This window comes from Hordeum vulgare, chromosome 7H (assembly GCF_904849725.1).
Source record: "Hordeum vulgare subsp. vulgare chromosome 7H, MorexV3_pseudomolecules_assembly, whole genome shotgun sequence".
Classification (NCBI taxonomy): domain Eukaryota; kingdom Viridiplantae; phylum Streptophyta; class Magnoliopsida; order Poales; family Poaceae; genus Hordeum; species Hordeum vulgare.
In genome coordinates this window covers 21912992-21936150 of record NC_058524.1, presented here as the reverse complement: position 1 = coordinate 21936150, position 23159 = coordinate 21912992, and positions in this window count along the sequence as shown.

Below are 23159 nucleotides of genomic sequence, written 5' to 3'. Positions count from 1 at the left end.
ATCTTGTTTGTAGTCCAGAGAAACTTTAGAAGCTAGGGTGGACCTTGAAGCTTCTAGACAAGACCGTGGGGACAGCATCAAATCCTCTGGCATCCTGAACTGAGCATCCAACAGGGACAAGCTTGGTTGTTGATCCTTGCTAGACTAGGACTATATATCTTGACCGTTTTTCAACACCCATGTCAACTGTTGGTGTACAAATTCAGAATGGTGTGAGGGTGAGACACATCCTCAGTTAGATGAGCACGTCTTCCCAGAAAGCATAATTAGAGATTGCGCTACCGGCCTGTGTTTCCCGAGTGTCTCAGTTTGTTGGTGTCAATGAAACATTGAATCTAAAAAAGTATGTCGAGAGTGGGAGACACAGAACTGTTAATATGAAAATCAATTCCATTAATTAACTGATCATTATATTAGACTGAAAACAGGGGCGAAGCTCAAGCTGCTCGAACGACCGAATCACCGCAATCCTAGAAATTAGTAACTGCTATGACCTCTTGTGTTCAGATTTCAGAGAAAAATCAAGAAGACAAACATAAAAGTTATTTTCTCATTCACCTGAATTGATTCACGGTCCATGTCTACGCGGCAATCATCAATTCTGCATCATCGACAATCTGCACAGTGTGGAACAATTTACACCAGGCTGCCAAGGTTGCAAACAACACGCAAATGACAAAATGGGTTCTGGAAGTGATTCCTGAAACATGCTCTCTCGTGGCAAAATATAGCCCCGTTCGGTTACACGATGTTTATTTTCAGTTCATCCATTGCAATTACTGGGATAATTGCTTGAGGCGCCGAGGAATGGTTCTTGAGTGCGGCTGTTCCGAAATATGAGTGTTCTTCACCCTCTTGTGGTTGGAACACTTGCCCTTCGAGATGGCATGCGTATGACTACTTGACTAGTGATGAAGGATGTGGTGACACTTTGAATCTGATTGCACATTTGGAAGTCCATACATGAGAACATATGAGATGTTATGGGTCTTATTAATGAGATTGAGAAACTCAGATGGTGCTTCAGGTCCTTCACAATTTTTTTGTATTCGTAGAGAAGCCAATGTTTGTGCTTACTTATGCGCAAAAGTCCCTTTGGATATTGATTGGAGGTTGTAGCGAGATGCTGCTCCGGATCAACTATCTTATTGTATGCAGACGCAATAGTCAATCTCAGCAATAAAGCTGAGCTCTATTGATAGTAGAAATCACATGCACCATATACAACCATTATTTATGAAGAGCATCAATACGAAATGTCTCATGAGTTGGTCTAGGATAAATTTTTATTTCTACCACAACATGAACCGCTAGCAATGCCTACATGGATACATACATACATACATACATACATACATACATACATACATATATATAGTCAAGTGCATTCTCTCCATTCTCCAGGATTCATTTCAGCACATTTTTCTCATACACCAACTCTTGGAGCAACAAAGATGCAAGGTAAAACATAAAATTGGCTTAAGAATAGGAGAGACCGGGAAAGAAATACCTAGTTTCGGCAGAGATCCCAGTGCCTTCACCAATGAGACCAGTGAACATTCCTCAACCTGCCCATGGGCAAAACATTTTTTCCACATCGATGAGTAGTCTAACTAGTCTGTGCACAAGGATCCAAAATCATCTTGATCTTCGCGACTAGTTTCCTTTATAGTCTGACCAGACTTCTTGTACTACGTGCGTGTGACCTCATTGGCAATCCGCTAGGTTGGTATTTCTAGGGCATACGCGATATGGGCACGTCACGTGAATAGATCAAAGGATGTGTCTGGTCATCTTCTTCACACTGCGGATAGCTTGACAACTGACACTGCTCAGTCCTACACCATGGTTTCACAGCCTAATAAAACTTAATTGGTACGATCGGTCTTTGAGTTCTATTTATAGATCTTGTCGTTGCGGATTAGAAAAGTGGTCTTGTACCACATAGTGCTGATGATAAATCCGAGTGATTGTAAATGTTGAAGGTATCACTCTTACTTATATTGTTATTTTTTATTAACTTCACAATTTTCACTAGATAGCCAGGAGTCAAATTAGTAATTTCACCGTGTTCGTTATGTGGATTACACAAGATAGCATTTCAAAGCACACCATTGTTGGTACTTGTGGTTGATATTGCATATATTGTCGGATTACTAACTTACTATTGAAGCTTTGTGCACCGGGGCGATTTTATCTAGCTTTGTCCCTTGGGTGAACATGATTTTTCGTGTTATTGCCCCAACTTTCTAGAGCAGATTTATTTTGTTAAGTTGGCATAACGGTTGTGTGATGAATCCGTGTTTGAACCGAGAATTACAAGTAAGATGTGACTTTAAACACAAAATAAATTTAATAAGAGTTTTAAAATGAGAAAAGAATTGCTATTTTTGTTAATTAAGTGGAAAAGGCCTGGCCGCCAGGTACATACCATATATAGATAAGAAATGTGCTCCCAATTCATTCAAACAAACTATGAAACACTGTACGGAAATTCATACGAGGAAGGTGGACACGAAAACACCTATGCAGCACTCGGCGCGGCCTAAAATCTGAGCTGAATGGGCTGCAAAAAGTGTAGCCCATTAAAAACATGTACACTTTTTTTCACAAAAATAAGGGAAAATATTTAGATTATGAACACACACACACACGCGTGCGCAAACACGCGCGCGCGCACACACACACACACATAAATTTGACAATAAAATTGATAATATTTCTTGATATAAAAGTATTTGCACATGCTCAAAAATGAGAGCTTAATTTTTTCGACTGCTACCAATCCTTCTACAGTAACTGTGGCGGGGCATTTTAATTCCATGTATACTCATATCACGAAATTACTACTACTTTGTGTAGAGGAATTGGTGCATCATAAATGTTTCTTTCCACCGCAACATGACTGGCTAAAATTGGGTATATATACACTACCACCAAGAAATGCAGCTCTCTCCATGCTTCACATATTATTGCAACACGTTCCTTCCATACTGCCAGAGCAACAACAATGGAATGTGAAAAACAAAGTTTGCTTAAGAATAGGAGAGATCGGGAAAGGAATGGGTTGCTTGGACATATTTCTTAGTGCCGCGTGGGACGGACCTACGTGAATAATCCCTGGTACACATGCACCTGTGCCAATCAGTTTATTTAATAGCGATTAGTAGTCCTAAGTATCATGTAGTTGATGCACTAGTATCTTCCTCGTGCCGAGGACAGCACCAGGCTTAGAAACATACTCCCTCCGTGCAGCTAGCTTCTCTTCTCCCTCAAGTCATGCTATGCACCTGGCCGCCTCGTCGGCGCTTACGCTTAGGCATCCTGAAATTGTACTTCCTCCATACATACATTTTTATAACGAGTATTTTCAGACGAAGGGAGTATTAAAGAGTAGCTCAGTGACAGGAACATGACAAGAGGATAGGTGACTGACATATGTGTGGTGTTTCCTACGCATAGCCGGACGCACCACAACAAATTAGAAATTGTCACCCTCGGCTACTCAGTCATAGAGAAAAATTCTTTGTTCTAATCAACCCTAATACGACCTCCGTTCGAAAATAAGTGTCTGAATTTTATATTAGCTTTAGTATAAATAAAAGTTATATTAAGTTTGAAACATTTATTTTGGGATGAAGGAAGTACTACTTATGATTTATCATCTGATTGTTTTATATATAATATAAAGCAGGCTGTTTTGGAGTGGCGAATCATTTTGTTTCGTAATTTCGCTTCTCTACGATGCCATAATACTGGCTTACATTCCTCGATCAAAAAGAAAAAGAAAATCACGGCTTTAAAGTGCAGCCAAGAATTCGTGCGCTTTAGCTTCTCTTTATTCGGTTGGCCCTTGCATCAGCGCAGCCTTCTGATGGACTCACAGACCTGTTTAGTTTTGTATACTGTTAGGGCTGCCTGCCCTTTGGCGATGAACGCGGAGCAGCCTCCAACGACATGAACGCCCGATGGAAGGAGATAAACTCGACACGAATTCGAGAAGACGAGTATTTACAACTCCATACGAGCCATCAAAGAACGCCGTTCTTTCTTTTCTATTGCTCAACTCACGCAGCAGCAAATACACTGCTTAAATAGATACCCACACACGCAGCCGGGACCTACCTATCCTAGTTCTGTGGCACACACGCACTAACCACCACAATGTGGCAAAAATCACTGTTTTGACTTTTTACAAAAAAGTTAAGCCGGATTTGATCCGGGTTTAGATTTTTTTTTGGATCTGATCCTTTTGCTATCGTTGGAGCCCTTGAAAGTAGGGTATAACAACCTACCGCCGAGGCCCCTGACGGTAGGAAAATGGCCTACCGTTGGAGGGACTGGTGGTAGAAAAACTAATCCGCCTTAAGAGTGTCCGCTGCTTTGGGTGTCTTCGGGTTCTTGCACTTCGCTGAGAACTGATCGTCGGATCAGGACTGCGCCAACAATGCCTTGATGAATCTGCTGGTGGCCACGGCACCACTGCTCCCGTCAACGATCATCTTTCATCGCCTTACCATCGACATCCTGCCGTCTTCCTTCATACCGAACGACATCCTGCCATCTTCCTCCATATCGCTCCACGAACGACTATTGCCTGCTCCTCCTCGTCGCTGCACCACTTAGCGACCATATAGCCCGCCCCAAGGCGCTAGTCGGGTCGCTTCGCCGGGCAAGCGCAGCTTTCCCTCGACCTTGCTTTAGATATCAATTGTTGGAACTTGGCTCTCAGGATCGATCACATCAAATCACGACAAACACGCGCGCACAGAATCTTATAGCCAAGGGCCCTTGTCGTTTTCTAATTTTTCCTCTTTTTATTTGTCTTTTTATCTCAACTCATGGTGTTACAAAGTCACGCACACTGCGCACCAGCACAGATATATATACATCGGACAATCAGTGACGCAACAGACTAAATCCTACACATACTTGATATCCTAGTAGTACCAGCACGGACACTACTAGCTACGACCAAAGACTCCAACTATACCTTTACTACGGGGGTGTTTGGTTGGGCTTCCAGCCAGCGTCCGGTTTCCGGCTTCGAAGCCAAAAGCTCCTATTTAGGGGCTTCCGGCTGCAGCTGTGGCTTTCGGCTCCGGCTGTGACAAGGCCGAAAGCCACAGCTGCAGCCCGAAGCCCCTAAATAGGAGCTTTTGACTTAGAAGCCGGTAGACGAAAGCTGGCTGGAAGCCCAACCAAACACCCTCTAGGACTACTCTTCGAAATGTACGATCCAAACTACTGTAGTACTAATCAATCTATCCTAATTACTACACTAGGACCGCTAACTCAAGATTACTGCTAACAATAAGAGCATGGTTAATAGTATAGCCAACTGCTGGCTATAAGCAGTCTTATAGCCCATCTTATAGCTAGATTGTACAATAGTTAGTTATAAAAGAATACTACTTTTATCATATATGGTCCACCTTTCATTCTAACAAAGCACCTAGGAGCACGTGCTAGAGCTGGCTCTTCACGAAGAGCCCGCTACCCTTCTCTCTCCTCTTCTCTCTCATCCAACTCAACAAAAATATAGTATTTTAATCCTTACAGCCTACTGACTATACCTTATTGTACTTGCTCTAATGGCATTCGAATGACAGATGGCATGAGCTGCCAAAGGTCTCAACTCCCATAGATAGAAGGGCACTAGAAATTCCACCCTTTTATGAAGGAAAAAAATCATCAGCCGAAAGCAGAGCGGAGCTTGAGAGAAAATTTATTAGGAGAGAAGCGGATGCTTGAAAGATGAGTAATTGCCTACTTGGTGGTAAGTAGTTTGTTCGGCCTCAAAGTACAAGGGTTCATTAATAGCAGGAAAATTTTCACCTCGGTGAGTAACCAAGATATCAATGACTACTCACAATGGGGAGTAACATAGAGTAGTAACACATATACTCCCTCCGTCACGGTTTAGAAGGCGTGCATGGAAATTCTCTAGAACCTAGGTTGTTATTGATTGGTTATAAAATGAGTTGAAAAATAACATTCACACTACTCATGTATATAGAAGTAGTACAACGAAGTACTAATTAGTTGCTAGGAGTAAATGCAATGCGCTTTAAACCTTGTGTGTTGTGGAAATGCACGTAAACTTAATCGTGCCTTCTAAACCGTGACAGAGGTAGTATGTTACTAGTCTAAGTTACTACCTCCACAATGGATAGTAACACACGGATAGTAAAACATTGATCCTTTCATTTATTAGCCTATAGACTCATCTTGCCTTGATATCCGTTATGTTACTCTTAGTATGAGTAACATGCTAAGTTACTCAATTTCTCTCTCTTCTCATTAATTAATTGCCACATCATATATATTTCTTGCTTAGGTGGCATTTATGTTACTACCTATGTTACTTTTATTGTGAATAGTCTTAGCTATGCAATGTGTGTGTGTGTTTGTATGTGTATGTGTGTGTGTGTATGAGCGGGAGAGAGAGAGGGGGGAAACTGTCGCCGCCACCTACCTTCCCATCCGCTCGTCGTAATGCTGCTGCTAGAGACTAGTGGTCGGACTAAACACATGATGCAAAGGGTATGGTTGTGAAGCATCGGTGATGGCATTTTTGGCCAGACATCTGTTGCCGCTATCCCTTCTATAGGTATGAATGCAGCGGTGCGGCCTTGTGTGTCCCAACAAGGCGGTGTTTCGCTCGGACACATGGGGTGGTTAATGGAATTAGCCGACCTTCAGGTTCGGTGGTAATGGAAAATATGTTTTCCCGAGTGATGCTAACATCACATGCAAAGATGGCAGAGCAAGTGGATGATGTGGATCCGTCGAAGCATCCCGAATTGAGATTTTGGTAGTGCTGGGGACCTTCCTCCCTCGTGACTAGTGTTGGGAACGCTGAAAGTGATGTTGCTTTTCAGGTACCCGGTCTCAATTTCTGGGATATCACTACTAGGTCTGACCCTTTCCTTTTATAGCTAGCAATGGCAGTATCACTAGTAGAAATAAGGGCTTTCGTCCCAGCTCGAAAAACACATTAGTCCCGATTCCTTTACGAACCGGGACTAATGTTAGTATTAGTCCCGGTTCGAACGGCAAAGGCGCCGGTCGGGCATTAGTCCCGGTTTAAATGGGACCTTTAGTCCCGGTTCGTGTCTCGAACCGGGACTAAAGGGTTTGGAGGATTTAGTCTCGGTTCGTGTCTCGAACCGGGACTAAAGGGTTTGGAGGCTTTAGTCCCGGTTCGTGTCTTGAACCGAGACTAAAGGGTAGACCTTTAGTCTCGGTTCATGACACGAACCGGGACTAAAGGTGTTCAGATTTTTTTTCTGTTTTTAAATTCTTGTTTGAAGTTTCTGTTTTAAATTGCTTATATTTTTTAGGATATTTGATGTTTTTGATTGATTTTTTTTGCATTAGATTCAAAATTTTGTCTAGTTTCTGTTTGTGCCATTAGTTTTCAAATTTGAATGGTTTAAATTTGAATTAGTTTAAATTTGCTTCAAACCCAGTTTTTGAATAACTTGAGTTTACAAATAGTTTTTAATTTAATTCTTTTTGCTCCCACTCATGTGTTAGATTGTTGTCACAGTAAGATTTATTTGGTTATTTTTAGAATAATTTAAATTAGGATTTTAATTAAAGAAATATTGTTTTGCTTATATAGTTGTTTTAGTCATTTAATTGTTGTTTTTTTATTATTTTTAGTTAGTTCTTTCTGTAGATTTTAACATGTTGTAGTATGGTGCATATTTAATGCACAAAAAAAATCTACAGTTCAATTAATTTTAAAAAAATGCCTTTGTAGCAGATGGGTTTTCATCTAAAACCTTGATACTTTGAGTTTTGTAGAAAATAAACAAAAATGATAAAATCTTCAAAAAATAAACAAAAATGATAAAATCTTCAAAAAATAAAATCCTTTGAGATGTTGTTAGGTTTTAGTGTCTAGTTGGTATATAAATTTTGAGATATGAATTTTGACCGTTTTTACAAAAAAGGAAAAAAAATAAACGGCCATAACTTTTGCATACGACGTTAAAAAAAAAATATATAAAAAAAAACTAGAAAAAATGGTACTCGATTTCACCCGGGCTTGCCCGGTGAAGTTTTCTCACATGCTCAAAATTCCAAATGGAAAAAAAGTTATTTCAAAAAGAAGTTTTTTCCAAAAAAAAGAAAAATAATTTTATTTAAAAATATTAGATTGTTTTCATTGAAATTCACTATTATTGTTACTTATTAAGTTTATTTTAATAATTGTTTGTAATTCAAAAAATTAAATCATGTGACATGACATCAAGACCCAAGTTGTTTAGGATTGATAGCTTACTATTGTCAGGAAAACAACAAGTGCACACTTGGCAACTAGGGGCGATAGAACCAGAAAGTTAAGCGTGCTCGGGCTGAAGCAGTGAAAGGATGGGTGGAAAACAAGATTTGTCCTTTGAAGCTTGGACCCGGAAATGGTAGCTTTTGATTATCATTCGCGTACGGAAGGGATTAATGCTGGACTAAATTTCTCATTATGGTTCCGATGTCCAGAAATAGTTGGTGCCCATGGCCGTTGTTATAGTTCTCCAATCACAGTTTTGAGTGATTCGTTTTTTCTGTAAGTACAGCTTTAGTCTTTTAAGACATTGCTTTTTTCGGGGTGAAATTATATGTTTGTGCGTGTTGGCGTTAGTTGTGCGTATCCTAATAATGTAGAGACTGGGTGGGTACTCATTGTGTTGCATGCTTTATTTTGACTCAATAAAATTGACCTGTTATATAAAAAATCCATAAAATGAAAATGCAAAGGCGCGAAAAGAAACCTTTTTAACGCCTAACTTCTCCCATGAGCAAATTAATTGATCGATTAGTAAAGGTACACGGACAGCTTTGTTAGCCGTGCCACAGTCCACAGTACAGGGCAAGTCCGTCCTTTAGGTTCCTCATAGTGGAGAGTAACATATAGTAGTATCATGCATATGTTACTATTGTATGATACTACCTTTATAGTGTATAGTATCATAAACTAGTATCATAGGTGATCTCATTTATTGACATGCATGACACATAATAGTATAACATTTAACATGTTACGGTATCTACCTATGTTATTCTAATCCTCTCTCTATTCTTTAATTACTTGCCACATCACCATGTTTGTTAGTTCCAAGACTATGTTACTAGCTGATCTCCGGATGCCATGAAAACAAAAAAGTGAATGAAGGTTACAAGGAAGAAGGATTCATGAACCCAATGTCCGAGCAGACATGATTAATGAAACGAAAACTCTGGTTGTCACAAGTTGAGCTTCACTAGGTGTTTGGATTCCAGATAACTTCCATTTCGGTTAGTAATTAAATCTGCTAGTACAATCTTGGCATTTTGTGCGGCTTAATGAATAAAATGTGCTTGTAATATTTAAGCCTGCCACTTGCTCCAATTTATTGCTGTAGGATGGGGAGATAAATCCTCATATAGTCATAACCATGGTGGCCTCCATCAGTTGGATATGTACATGTGTGTGAGGAGAGGATGGTTCCTCATGCATCGACTTAGATTGCCATAGACAAACAAGCATTTTCCATGTTCGCATAGTTTGAGGAGAAAAACAATATGTACTGATGAAACTAATTTTTAGTAGATTTTGAGAATGAGCGGCATCGGGAAGTTTGTTTCTTCGGCAAATCCAGAAATCCAGGGCCACACATCAAGCTGCAAGAATCCACCGTCAAAATTTCGTCACTATGGAACTCTCAGCAGACTTTTGTGCAATACCTTCTTGTAATAATATCTTGGATCAGACGTACTGAGGGTAGATCCGATTGTTGCGTTCCTTATGGTGAAACCAACATACCAGGGTTCAAGTCCTAGACTTTTAATTTGTGGTGCCATTTTTCTTGATTTATGTCAGGCCTTCAGCGATTTGCGTTTAGTCGTAAGCGACGTTCCCGTGGACTGCGACAGCGTTTGCACCATTTCATCAATCTGAAGATGAAATGATGATTCAGTATCTCAGAGATGCTTTTATAGATAAGGTGTGTGCATGTGTTTATAGGGTTGGGTGTATGTGAGTATCTGGAAAATGTTAAGAAACCCTGAAGATGTCTTCAATGATATTGCTGCGTGATCATTTCAAAGCTTAATTGGTTACCAAGCTGAACATTTGGATTCTGACAATTCTTACCCTACGAGTCTATCATTGTTTGGCTTGCATACTGCGATGTGGGTGCAAAACTTACACGGTAATTTCACGGTGTTTTATGCACGCCCTACTATGAATTTTTGGGTGTGTTTTGTTTAATTCAAAAATTCGTTCACCACAATATATACATAGAGCCGAAAAGTGCAATGACGGGACAATAGTGAAGTAGTGAACTTGAATTGAACATTTCCAGATGAATTAGGACTTGACAAGCAAATTAAATTTATGAGTTTGATGCGAAAATCAAAGCCCATCTAGCACCTTGTACTCCTTTCTCCAAGGAGTGATCTGCGCCGGCGCGCCGGTCCAAACTTTCGGCCGGCCGCGCGCGGGCCACAGGATCCACCAACCCCCGCGCGTCCGCACCGTTGGATCCGCATGCAACATTTCCCCCCCTATGCAGCAAAATTTCGATGCGATGCAGCAATTTTGTCAACGGTTGCAACAAAAAAAAAATTGTAGCAAAAAAAAATCTATGTGATCGTAGCAAAAAAAGAAGCTGATGGTACGTGGTAGCAAAAGTCAAATGCCGGTTGTAACAAATATTTACGTGACGTGTATGCAACTCTTTTAGTGAACGGTTGCAGCAAAACATGATGCCGGTTGTAGCAAAAAGTAAAAAACATCGATTGTAACGAAAAATCCGACGAACTGGAGTTGCTACCAAACGTATATGCAACTTTTTTACTGGGACAAAAAATAGTAAAAAAAACGCTCGCAGCAAAATGACGCTGGTTGCAACATATTTAGACGAAAGATGTTGCATCCATTGACCAGAGAAGCGCGCGGGTGGGAAAAATGTTGCAAGGGCCCGCGCGCGCGAGGGGGCTACCGGCGCGCGGATGGGAAACGATTCCTCCAATGACTAATTAAATTAACGATGGCTTGCATGCTCACGTACCAAGTAGTCAAGCTCACATTTCCATTTAATCTAGTCATGGCCGTGGCGTGCATGTGCCCGCTGCGAACCAACATGCTGATACTGTACCTCTTTGATGTGAAATTTTAGGTCAATAAAAGCCTCCCCCGTTGTCTATCAAATCTTTTTGAGTACTACATATCTCCTTTATACGATGCCATTATGAGTCAGAGCAAAACTCCCTTTACCAAAAATCCCGTTGCACATTGTGTTTGTCACAACACCGGAGAGAGCTTGTGTGGGAGCTACTAATCTATCACATTTGCTTGGTACATAAGCTGTTTGGACCGCTGGAGAAGGATCCATCGGGCTAGAAAAACTAGTCTGCCTTATCAGTGTGCGCTGCTTTGGGCAGCTTTGGGTTCTTACACTTCGCACACAACTAATCATCGGATCAGGACTATGTCAATAATGCCTTCGCGAATCCGCTGGTGGCCACAACAACAAGGGCAGGCTAGTGATTACTGCCCGCATATATAAAGGGCACTCATGAACCTATTCGAGGTGTCAAGAAAGAAGGATTCATGGATCCATTGATAGAGTGTTCGAGCTTGATGAAACCTAAAACATCATCGCCAGAACTAGATGTCATGTTTACGTTGTCAAAATAGTTTCCAATACCTTCCATTTCTACATCTAATTTATTAGAATCAAACATACGAACACACGACGCGGCATTGTCTGTTTGGGTGTGAAGGCAAAGCGAGGTAGAGGAAGATATATATGAGCGTCTTCCAGTATAAGGTACTCCTGTATGGAAGGTGAACCAGCACTGTGTCTGAAATAAAATGGCCTTATTGATGCCATTATCAGGATTTTACTACTGTGAAAACATGTTACAATGTGAAACAAATAGAATCAAGGAAATAGGTAAATATGTCACTAGAGCTAGACGCTTAAATGTACCATGGGACCACTGTTTTTCTTGTAAAAGAGGATAAGCCTCAGCCTCTGCATCGAGCGATGCACATAACCATCTCTATTATATTATTCAACAAAACCTAACAAAATAAATACTTCGATCAACCCAAAGTCATCTTCCGGATGAACACCGTTGCCATAGCCCGCGACGGAGGCACCGCCCAGCAGCCCTGGGCAGTTGCCCGGGCTCGCTTGTCCTGGACAGCAGCGATCAATCGCTATTACGAAGCGCTAATACCGTTCTGCCTTGGTTTACCCGGGCAAGAAACAAAAGGGCCTCATGTCTCACATCAGCGGTCAGCGGAGCAGCCCACCCCAGGCAGAGGTCGATAGCCCGATACAGAAAACACCTCGGCTCAGATTTGTCTAAAAAAAAAAACTCGGCTCAGATCGATGGCAAACTGTCGCTTCATTTTCTCACAGGCGGTTGCGCTAGACGGCTAGAACCCTAGACACGGAGACGACAGACGCAGGGCCAGCGGCGAGCAAACGTGAGGCGCCCGGCGGCCCAGGCGCATTGAGTTCTAGACTACTTTGCTCGTCCCTTCTCAGTTCTCACGGCATCGTTTGGTAAGAAACTAAGTAGCTAAGTATTTGTGCATCAGAATTAGGGTTGTCTGGCTTCGGAATTTTCATCTCTGAATAATTGGTGGCTAGGGAATGGATTGTGTATTTGTTCTTGCAGTCAAGCAGACACGCAGTACTGATTGGAAGTAGTGCTTCTAGGCCCAGCTAAGTGTTACAGTGTTACTTTGTGTTTCTTTTTAGGTTAGAACAGTTTATCCTCATATGATTTTCTCACCCTATCATCTCATGTATATGTATTTATTTTCAAGAGAATTAATCTGTAGCAGAACTAAGTAACTAGCAATTGTTTCGTACTTCTGAATCTGATTAGTATTTGAGAGCAAGTAAGTTCTCAATCTGATTAGTTCTATCAGAATGTAGTATTTCTTTGATTCAAGTACTATGAATTTGCACTTAATGTAGCTCTTATTTACTTGTTTAACAACTAACTTCAAACTTTATCATCAAATTTCAGTGTTTGCAGTTGGTGGTTGTCTCTGTTGCTAGTAGCTGCTCATCCATTCATGATTTTTTTAAGTACATCTCCTTAATTGTCACTATAACATGTTCATCTTGCAAGAGAAGGGATGAATTGGCAGAGGCACAACACCAAGATATTTTGCATAGACTTGGGAGTGGTGAGATATCTACAGAAAGGGGCTGCATTGTCGGTATGTTTCATCTGACCATCTCTATTCTTGCATGCTTTCGATTTTACGTCTCACAACTAAATTCTATGCAAGGCTGGCTATGTATCTTTTGTTCTTATGTCTCAATTTTATTTGGATATTGATATATTAACTCACTTCAAAATTATTTTTTATCTGATTATTATGGTTATGCTTTCATTTGATTATTATTGCAGATTTGCTATTCCGAAACTTGGTGGTACAGTATATGTTGTGTCAGATACCCAATTTTGATTTATAGATTATACACTTAGGCTTAACTTGCCCAGGCTCCAGAAAAATTCTGGCTCCGCCACTGGCTACAAAGTTGAGGATGTGTCCTCGCCTCGCACCAACACACATCATGTAATCCAGTGGCCTATGCAAGCCCCCCGCTCGTGAGCCGGGAGCACCAACTTGTCTAGTAGACTCTCAGCGCATATCGCACACACACGCACTCTTTAATCCACTGATGTCTTCCACCATTCTATATTCAGGAATGATGAATGCATTAATCTTGTGATCTTTGATTTACTTTTTCTTATCTACTTCTATGTCGGAGAATTTGTTGAACCAAGATTTATTTGCTTTTTATAATAAAGTGGCCGTATACATCGTGTTGATGCAAAGGCCGGAGTTAACACCCCTTTTCTAAAAGAAATTAATCTTGTGATCAAACCCTTTCGTGGTCGAGGCCACCATGCTATCAGAAGACACCATCCTCTGGTGCGTGCCCATCAATGCGCATCTAACATTGAGTCCAAACTTCGCTACGCCGTCGACACCCACTGGAGATAAAACACCGCGCCACATCTTGCCCTCTCCAACCAGTCCGATCTATAAGACCCGGATCTAGAGCTTCCCACGGAACATCCTGTGCATGGAGATGCAAACTGCAACGATGATGTCTCAACAAGGAAACAACATCGTAGATGTTGTCATCGTCCATCGTGACCGTAGCCGGCACGATTTTCAACATGAATTGCGTCACCCCGACCCAGGTGCTGACTAGATCCGTGTGGAGCCTCACAAATAAGATCAATGTCGCCGATGTTAGTCCCTTCGATTAGAGCAAACTCCAGAAACGATGCCCTCATGTGGGACTACGGTGCAGAAGCGACCGAGGGGTTTGTTCATTTCTCACCATGGGGCCATTTTTAGACTGTTGATCATTTGATGATCTGCATGCATATATTTAGCATGTGCAAGAATCAACCACCTTCTCATTCAGTGGCCTTGACCCAACCTTAGTGCTAGTGCTAACCGTTTCGATTTTTTGACTGAAGTGGAATGCGCGCATATTCTACCATCAGGATTGCCCTACCGCGACATGTCTTCAAGAGCTTTGGGTTGAATGGGATGCAAGGTTAGCTACTAGGACTCATGGCCACATGTGGTATTGGGGTGACGTGGTAGTGACTAATTGAAATGTTGTCGGAGTTTGATGTTCTAGACTTGAATGATGTGCCTTCTCTTGGAACTTTTACTCATTTTCTTCTAAATGAAAGAGTAAAGTGAATAAGGCTGACCATAGTGGGGGTATCATAGCTAGTAACATAGTCTTAAGACTAGCAAACATGATGATGTGGCAAGTAATTAAAGAAGAGAGAGAGGGTTAGAGTAACATAGGTAGATACCGTATCATGTTAAATGCTATGCTACTATGTGTCATGCATGTCAATAAATGAGATCATCTATGATACTAGTTTATGATACTATGCATTATGAAGGTAGTATCATACAATAGTAACATATGCATGATACTACTATATGTTACTCCCTATTATGAGCAGACTAAGGTGGTGTCATTAGAATTTAATTTTTTTTCGGGGGTGACCCATGAACATTGACGCTAACTTAACACAATCATTAACTACAGGGGAGTGTCACCTATTTTCATTCCTTCTACTATTTGGAAACTGCTTGTTGGACCTTGAACACAACTTTTCCTTTTAATGCTTTCCTATAACAACGTCATGACCGGAGATAACTTGAAAAAGGAACATGATCTTGCTCAGTCTTTTCTCTATCTATTAAAAGCTAGTGTACCTATTAGTTTAACTAGACTGATATGTGTTTCAGCGTCGGTCTTTTTCTCAAGGACATGAGCAAAGACTGAAAAGCATTAAGAGCTAGCGTACCCATTACTTTAGATAGACTGCACCTTTTCATAGTTTGGGTGTGCGTTGGCCCCCAGTTTGAAATGTTTTAGTTTGAGCCATGTCCTAGACCCGCTACCAGGTTTCTTTCTTATTAATGGATCCGGGGAGCTGCTCCATGATGATCAAAAAACACCTGAATAAGGATATCCTCTTGGACTAAATTCTTACATAACTCCTTCTACAAAAACTCTTGGCACATGGCATGGTAGGGCTATTTTTATTTTGGAAATTAGTAGAAAGTGTTCCTTAGCCTTTGGAACATGCGGAGCATATGGTGCTTTAAAAAAAAGGAGGATTGCCCCCGGACAAATGATGCATGCAGCCATATTATTAACCAAAGTATCCATAATGTACGTAGTTCGATACAAGATCCTGAATTGAGAAGAAAAAACAAACATTGTCACAACCAACAAAATAGGACTAGATGACTAAACATCTATCCTATAGTTAAACCACCATCCAAATCGGTTGTAGGCACTAGTGGAGAAACGGGCATTAGTCCGGGTTGGTAAGGGCTTTTAGTCCCGGGTCACCAACCGGGACTAATAACTCGGGACTAAAGCGCTCCCCCCTTTAGTCATGGTTGGACACGACCCAGAATAATGCCCTTCCACGTGGCTAGCAGCGCGCGTCAGGGGGCGAGGACCTTTACTCCCGGTTGGTGACACCAACCGGGACTAAAGGCTTTGGGGTTTGGGGTTTGGGGGTTTGGGGGTTTATTGTTTATTTATGCTTTTCATTTTGTATTTTCCATTTAATTCATTTTCATTTCAAACATATTTTAAGCTACTATATACTGTACACGTTATGCATATATCATAGAATTTCTCATAGGACCAATCATATATCATAGAAGTTCTCGCACAACCATATGCATACACACACACACACACACACACACACACACATATATATATATATATATATATATATATATATATATATATATATATATATATATATATATATATATATATATATATATACAATTTCTCCTACAACTTGCATATCATTACATGCAGGCATTAGGTGTAGTGTTATTCTTCGTCCGGACCTATGACCTGCTCAAGCAAAATTCCCATCATTTCCTCTTGAAGTGCTTGTATGCGGTCCTTTGCTAGGAGCCTATCCCGCATCTCTGTCATCTTTAAACAAGGAGACCAATATGAATATATTAGTTGTGTGTATATATATTCGGTCATAAAGCGAATGTCCTCGCAAACATCGTATGCGCATATATTAGTCCCTTGTTCCTGCTTCATGCATCACTTTACGAGAATAAAATTGAGTCAGATAATAATCAAACATGATAATGGTATGGAAAGTAGAACTAAAGAGATGCGCGGATGTAGCTAGTACAACTTAATTACCCTGGTCCGTTTCCATGTCTTCTCCTATTTCCATTTACCGATAATCTCGTGGATGAACCGTGTCCAAACTCTGCCCGGCAAAGAAAAAGAATAAAGGAGTAATTGATTACTTGATATCAAGAAATGAACTAAAGAGGCCGACATAGTGCGATAATGATTGAAATTACCTGTTGAGCATCAACTTCAGGTTCTTGTACTATTCAGGGTCTTTAGTTAGTGAGTCCAGTACTTCATATTGTCCCTCGTCCATAGTAATGATTAGCAGGATCTAGTAGAACCTGCGTTGTATAAACGGGCAAGCATAACTCATCAAGTACTACATACACTTAACATCGAGTAAGCAAAATAGAATTTATGTATAGTACAAGACAGTAACACTCACCTTCCCCCGACGGTTGCATCTGTAAGTTATATGCTCCTTGACTTCTGCATGATTGAGTAACTAACACGTATGGATCCACCCAGTTGTCATGTAAATGACCTGTATTTTTTTAATGTTTTGTATGTTAGAAATCATGTCACTCCTATAGTTTCATATAGCCGTGCACACGTTATGACTCAAACATGTGTCGCTATTTTATAGATACCCATAAGCCATCCGCTATTAGGAGGACTTCCATTAACGGCCACATGCATACAGTAGCTTGGCTAGTGGGCATTTAAGAAAAAGATATTATATGAATTCCTCTTGATCATAGAAAAAAACTTACTAATCTTGACAAATTATGCTTTGTCATGTTATTCTTTGTCAAGATCACTTCATTTACGAAAAAGACTCTTATCTTTAAAGGCACATTTATTTTATAAATGTGAAGTGACTTTGGGATTGGACCAGTGTTTATCAACTCTATATATAGTTTTCATTGAAAATATCCCTGACACAGAAAGTTTTTAGTGTAGTACATGTGGCTCATCAAAAAGGTTAACATCCATCAAGCTCCAGAGAAGACCGAGCCATCTATCCCATCATTCTGTCACCAGGGATCTTCTGAACTGAATGTTTAATCGAACCGAGCCTGATACAGAGCATATTGACGTTGTACAATATTGTAAAGGGATAAATATTGTATGGCCAATGGCCTCTCCCCGAGCCATGATCTTCTCAAAACCTAGTAGTAATACATTTCCTACATTGAATTTGGTCCTACTGAAAAAGGCAACATTAGTTCACATAGGCCCCTTCCAAAACAGTCAATCGTTCGTCTACCCTGCTATATCTGTGAGGGTCTTGGATGCACATGCTTGTTATGTAATAACTATATCCAGAAACCCTCCTCTTCTGTAAATAGCCTTTATATCCATTTAGGGAGTGGGCACATGTTCTTTCCCTCAAAGTTTTCAATCCCTAAACCCCGTTAATTCTTCGGCCAACAAGTTATATGCCAATTGCCAACCATGTACTTGGATTTATTCTCACCTCTTTGCCACACAAAAAGTTATCCATAAGGTCCAACCTTTTCTGTACGCCTAGAGGTACTTTGGTTAATGGGACTAGTTTATTCTCAAATCATAGGCACACTTGTAAGCACACTCTTCCAGGTACTTAGTTTATTCTCAACTCGATCATCTATGCACTTCCATTCTTTGTTGATTAGTTGTTGGTTATTAATTGGGATTCCCAGATACATAGAGCAAAGACACCCAACTCACAGCGAAACAACTGTGCATAATTTTCCTATTTTCGTTGGTGCGCCAGAAACAAATTAATTCGCTCTTGTTAAAACTGATTTTCAAAGTAGACAGTTGTTTGAAAAGACAAGCCAAACAGTTTCATATTCCTAGGGTTTGCCAAATAATGTTCCGTAAAATAATAGTACCATATGCGTATTACAGTATGGAAGCCCCACCATCTACATGATGAAGGATGAGTCCATCCACCTGACCATCCTCTTTGGCTCGACCAATAATAATCGCCAACATATCGGCCATGATATTAAGTAGGATAGGAGACATCATATACCCCTAGTCTCTGGAAATAATGAATGATGCTATCATTTACATGGATCCCTACGTTACATTTTTGTTCAAAGGATTCAACCTCCTTCCTCCAGGCCACCTAAAAACCCTTCATATGTAAAGCATGTTGCCAAAATGGATTTTTTACTTTATGGTAAGCCTTCTGGAAGTCCACTTTGAAGTGAACTCCATCTACTATCTTCGAGTGAATTTCATGAAGGTTTCGTGAAGAACAACCACAACATCCAGGATATATCGTCCCGACATGGAAGCTGTTTGAGTTGGTTAATCTACAATATGCACAATCTGTGTGCAACGACTAATGCCAACTCTATAAGTTATTTAAAGCATGTGCAATTTGTGTGAGACGATTAGTGCCAACTTTATAAGTCTGTCAAAGCATGTATAAAAAATATAAAGATAAACAATACTCCATTCGTTCCACAGTGTAGTACATATAGATTTTTTGAAGATTCAAACTTCATCAAGTGTCAACAACAAGAATATTGGATAAATATAATATGAAAATATATCTAACGATATATCCACTGATATTGATGTTTTATACATGTATACACACTTGGTCTATCTTGAAGAAGTTTTGACTTTTCCAAAAACTAGACACACTATATTGTGGAATGGAGGGAATACCAAATAAATATCAATATATACACCATTAGTTACATTTCGATAATGTAGTTATTGGTATTTCAGTATTGTAGTTATTCGTTATTCACTATTTGATCAAAATTAGAAATAATTTACTTTCAACCAAATTTGTATGCCACCTATTTTAGGACGGAAGGGGTAGTAACTAGGCAGTTACTTAGAAAACGCCATTGACTATACTATATATGCAAAGATAGTTGAAAATAATTTTTGTTGTCATTTTCCTTTACCATAATGAAGGCTAAAGTTCACCGCTCAGGTCCCACAAAACTTACATATAGAATCGTGAAATCTTCAGAAGCAAGACGTGTCCATACTATAACCACACCTGCACCTACCTTCAGTTGTCTAAACAATGCTCTTTTTGTTTCATGTATATACGTTCCGCCGCAACTTCTCTTTAGCATGCAGGAATGCGAGTCATCTCTCGTTCCACAAGACTTTACACTTCGGTGCAACTTAATTATCCAATTGAAGATTTTCATAATGTAGTAATTATGCTGAGCACATGAACTTAGGAGATGATGAATCGAAACTACAAAATCATAGTAGACACATACGATTAGGAGGCAAAGGGAAAGCGACAAACACAAGAATGGTACTTTCCTTCCACGTGAATTTGTAGTTTGGGGTAATGGCGCGAGCAATATCTACTAGAATGTGTAAAAAATGATGTGCATTCTAGTGGGAGGCTACTTGCAGGGGGGCCCTTAACTGAGGTCGAACAGATAGGAGGTGGTAGCCCACCGACACAACAAGATTACAAAGCACGAAAAGTGATAGACGGCTCATGGTCCATCGGTGCCTGTGTCACATGAAGGAACGGCCGTGGTAGTGCCAACCTCTCCTGACATGGCCTCCTCCGAATAGGGGCACCGGTGGTTGAGACGCCTGTTGTTGCTAGGACGTGTTTCTGTGACGGCTGTGGTTTCGTTGAGCGCGGGTCTCGCCGTCTTCGTCGTGCACGGAGTGTGATGCAAGCAACTCCATCTCGTCACCAATCTTGACATTGTCTTCGTGCTGCTCTTCGTCAATGGCATTGTATGTGATTAAAATCTCTTGTGTCCAGGGTGCTGGATCATTCTACATCTTGATCTTCTACTCCGTGTAGACATACTCCTTCTACTCCGTGTAGACATAATCTGTCTGGCCATAGGAAAAATATCTTCTGACCGGACAAGAGCTTGTTAGGATCTTTCTTTTTTACATGATTTTTTTGGTAGGATCACTTTTAAGAATAAGAAAATGTGAGAGAGAAGGAGACGTCAGAGATTGAGTATATTAAAAAAAAGTGATACTGGAGAGATTGGAAGAAACGTGCGTGAGAAAATGAGGTACGAAAGAAAGATGTGAGTTATAAAAAACATGACCATTTAGCCGGTTAATTAGATATAGATCTGTCACTTTACCTTTTTTTAGACAAGGCCATCATGGCGAGCTTTATTAATCACAACTAGGAATTACATCATCTAAAATGTTGGAAACAAGACAAGCCGGCGGCTCATCCGTCCAAGAGGCACAAAGCTTATTACAAAAAGAATAGCTAGCTAGCACATGAGCTGCTCGATTCGAAGATCTAACACAACGCTTAAAAATAACCTTCCCAATTAACTAAGACGCGTCAATGCAATCGGTAAAAACTGCTGCAGCTGAGTTCCACCAAACTGATTGCCCCGAGCAGTTTTCAATAATAGTTGAAGAATCTGATTCCGCCTCCACTCGATTAAAACCTAAAGAATTAGCAAAGACCAACCCATCTCTCCTCGCCATAGCTTCCGAAGTAACAACATCAGATGCATACTGAAGGTATTTGCACTGGGCTGCTAAGAAGTTCCCCTTATCATCTCTAAGGACAGGTGTTGTCGCTCCTGCCGCCTGATCTGCATAGAATGTGGCATCCACATTTAACTTAAATTTTTTTGGAGAGGGTTTCATCCATATTTTTTCATTCGTTATTCTGTGCTTGTCATTTGCTTGCTGAAAATTGATTGCCATTGCTAGGACAGAAAATGCACATCTCCTGGGTGGGGGCGGTGATCCATCATGGTTGTAAAGGCAACGTATCCACGAGAGATACAAACACCCGACAACAAGTATCTGTTTAATATCAAGATTCGGTTTCAACGGAACTGGTTTATCATGTGCCAATATGAGGTGTTCCAGTATGACCGAACCAGATCTGTCTACCCTCTTAGCGTCGTTGATGATATCCAGTATGCCGAGGCCACTCCATAGTTCTTTGGCAAGTATGCAATCGAAGAGGAGGTGTTTAATATCCTCAGCATCTCCATGACAGATCGGGCATGCCCCTTGATCCAACATGTCTATTCATAAGGATTGTTTTTAAAGGGATTATCCCATGAGGAGCCCGCAAGAAAAATATCAAAACACTACATGGGATATTTAGTTTCCATAGCCTAGACCACATTTCAGGGGTTTGGGATTTACTGGGACGTTCTGCCCTGTTTGCGTGCACCCCAAAAGATCTGTACCACTGTGATTTGTATGCCGATCTCACTGTGAATATGCCCCTTCGATCTGTGTGCCAAGCGACAAAGTCATCAAAAGCATTTTGGCTCAGTGGAATTTGCAAGATTCGCCTTGCGTCCACTCGATTCATTATTGTTTCGATCAATGCTTCATCCCAAGTACACGAGTTTGGATCGATCAACTCACTTACTGTAGATAACAGTGTCTGGCCGCGACTTGAGATCACTTTTCTGTCCAGGCTCCCCGGGATCCATGGATCAGACCAAATGTTCACGCTTTCACCATTACCAAGTCTCGATATGTATCCAAGTTTGAAGGTTTCCAATCCTTTCATAATGCTCTGCCGGGTGAAAGAGGATCCACTTTTCAACATAGCTTGTAACAAACTACAGTTCAGGAAGTACTTTTCTTTTAGTACCCTTGCACATAGCGACTTTGGACAGGTTAGCAGATGCCAACTTTGCTTCGAAAGCATAGCCAGATTGAAGGAGACAAATCTCAGTCCTCCAGGATGCCAGGATGTTAGAACTAAAGAAGACACTTCATTGCGCTAGACTCACCATATCTCCCGAGCTATGACAGTAGTTATCCAGTACATGTTGTAAGGAAGCTGCATTTAGAATGTCTGCCTTCATAAGAATTAGTGAGTCGTTAGCAGATAAAAGGTGTGACACTAACGGTGCATTTCTGCGCACTCTGATTCCCTCAATGCCACCAACTTCTTCTTCATACTGCAATAGACTAGATAGACCTTCCGCACATAAGAGAAACATATAGAGAGATAGGGGATCACCCTGTCTAATACCCCTAGTTGGAATAAACGAGTCTGACTGTTGAGAGTTGAATCTTACGGTATATCTTATAGAGCTGACACACTCCATCATTAATTCGACCTAGTGATTATAAAAACCCAGAGTTAACATCATATCTCGAAGAAAGGACCATTCCACCCTATCATAGGCCTTATGCATATCGAGCTTAACAGCACACAATCCTGTCTTTTCAGCTCCTTTATTCTTGGTTTTGTGCACAAATTCATACGCAGTCAGAATATTATCAGTTATCATTCGTCCTGGCAAAAAGGCACTTTGCGTAGGGGAAATAATCTCCGACAATATAACTTTTAGTCTTTGGGCGAGCATCTTGGAGATTATTTTGTATAGTACATTACAAAGACTTGCTGGTCGACATTGCGTTACCAGCTCTGGGGTATCAATCTTGGGAATCGTAACTATAGTTGTCTCATTCCATTTACCTTTTAGTCGGTCAATTAGATAG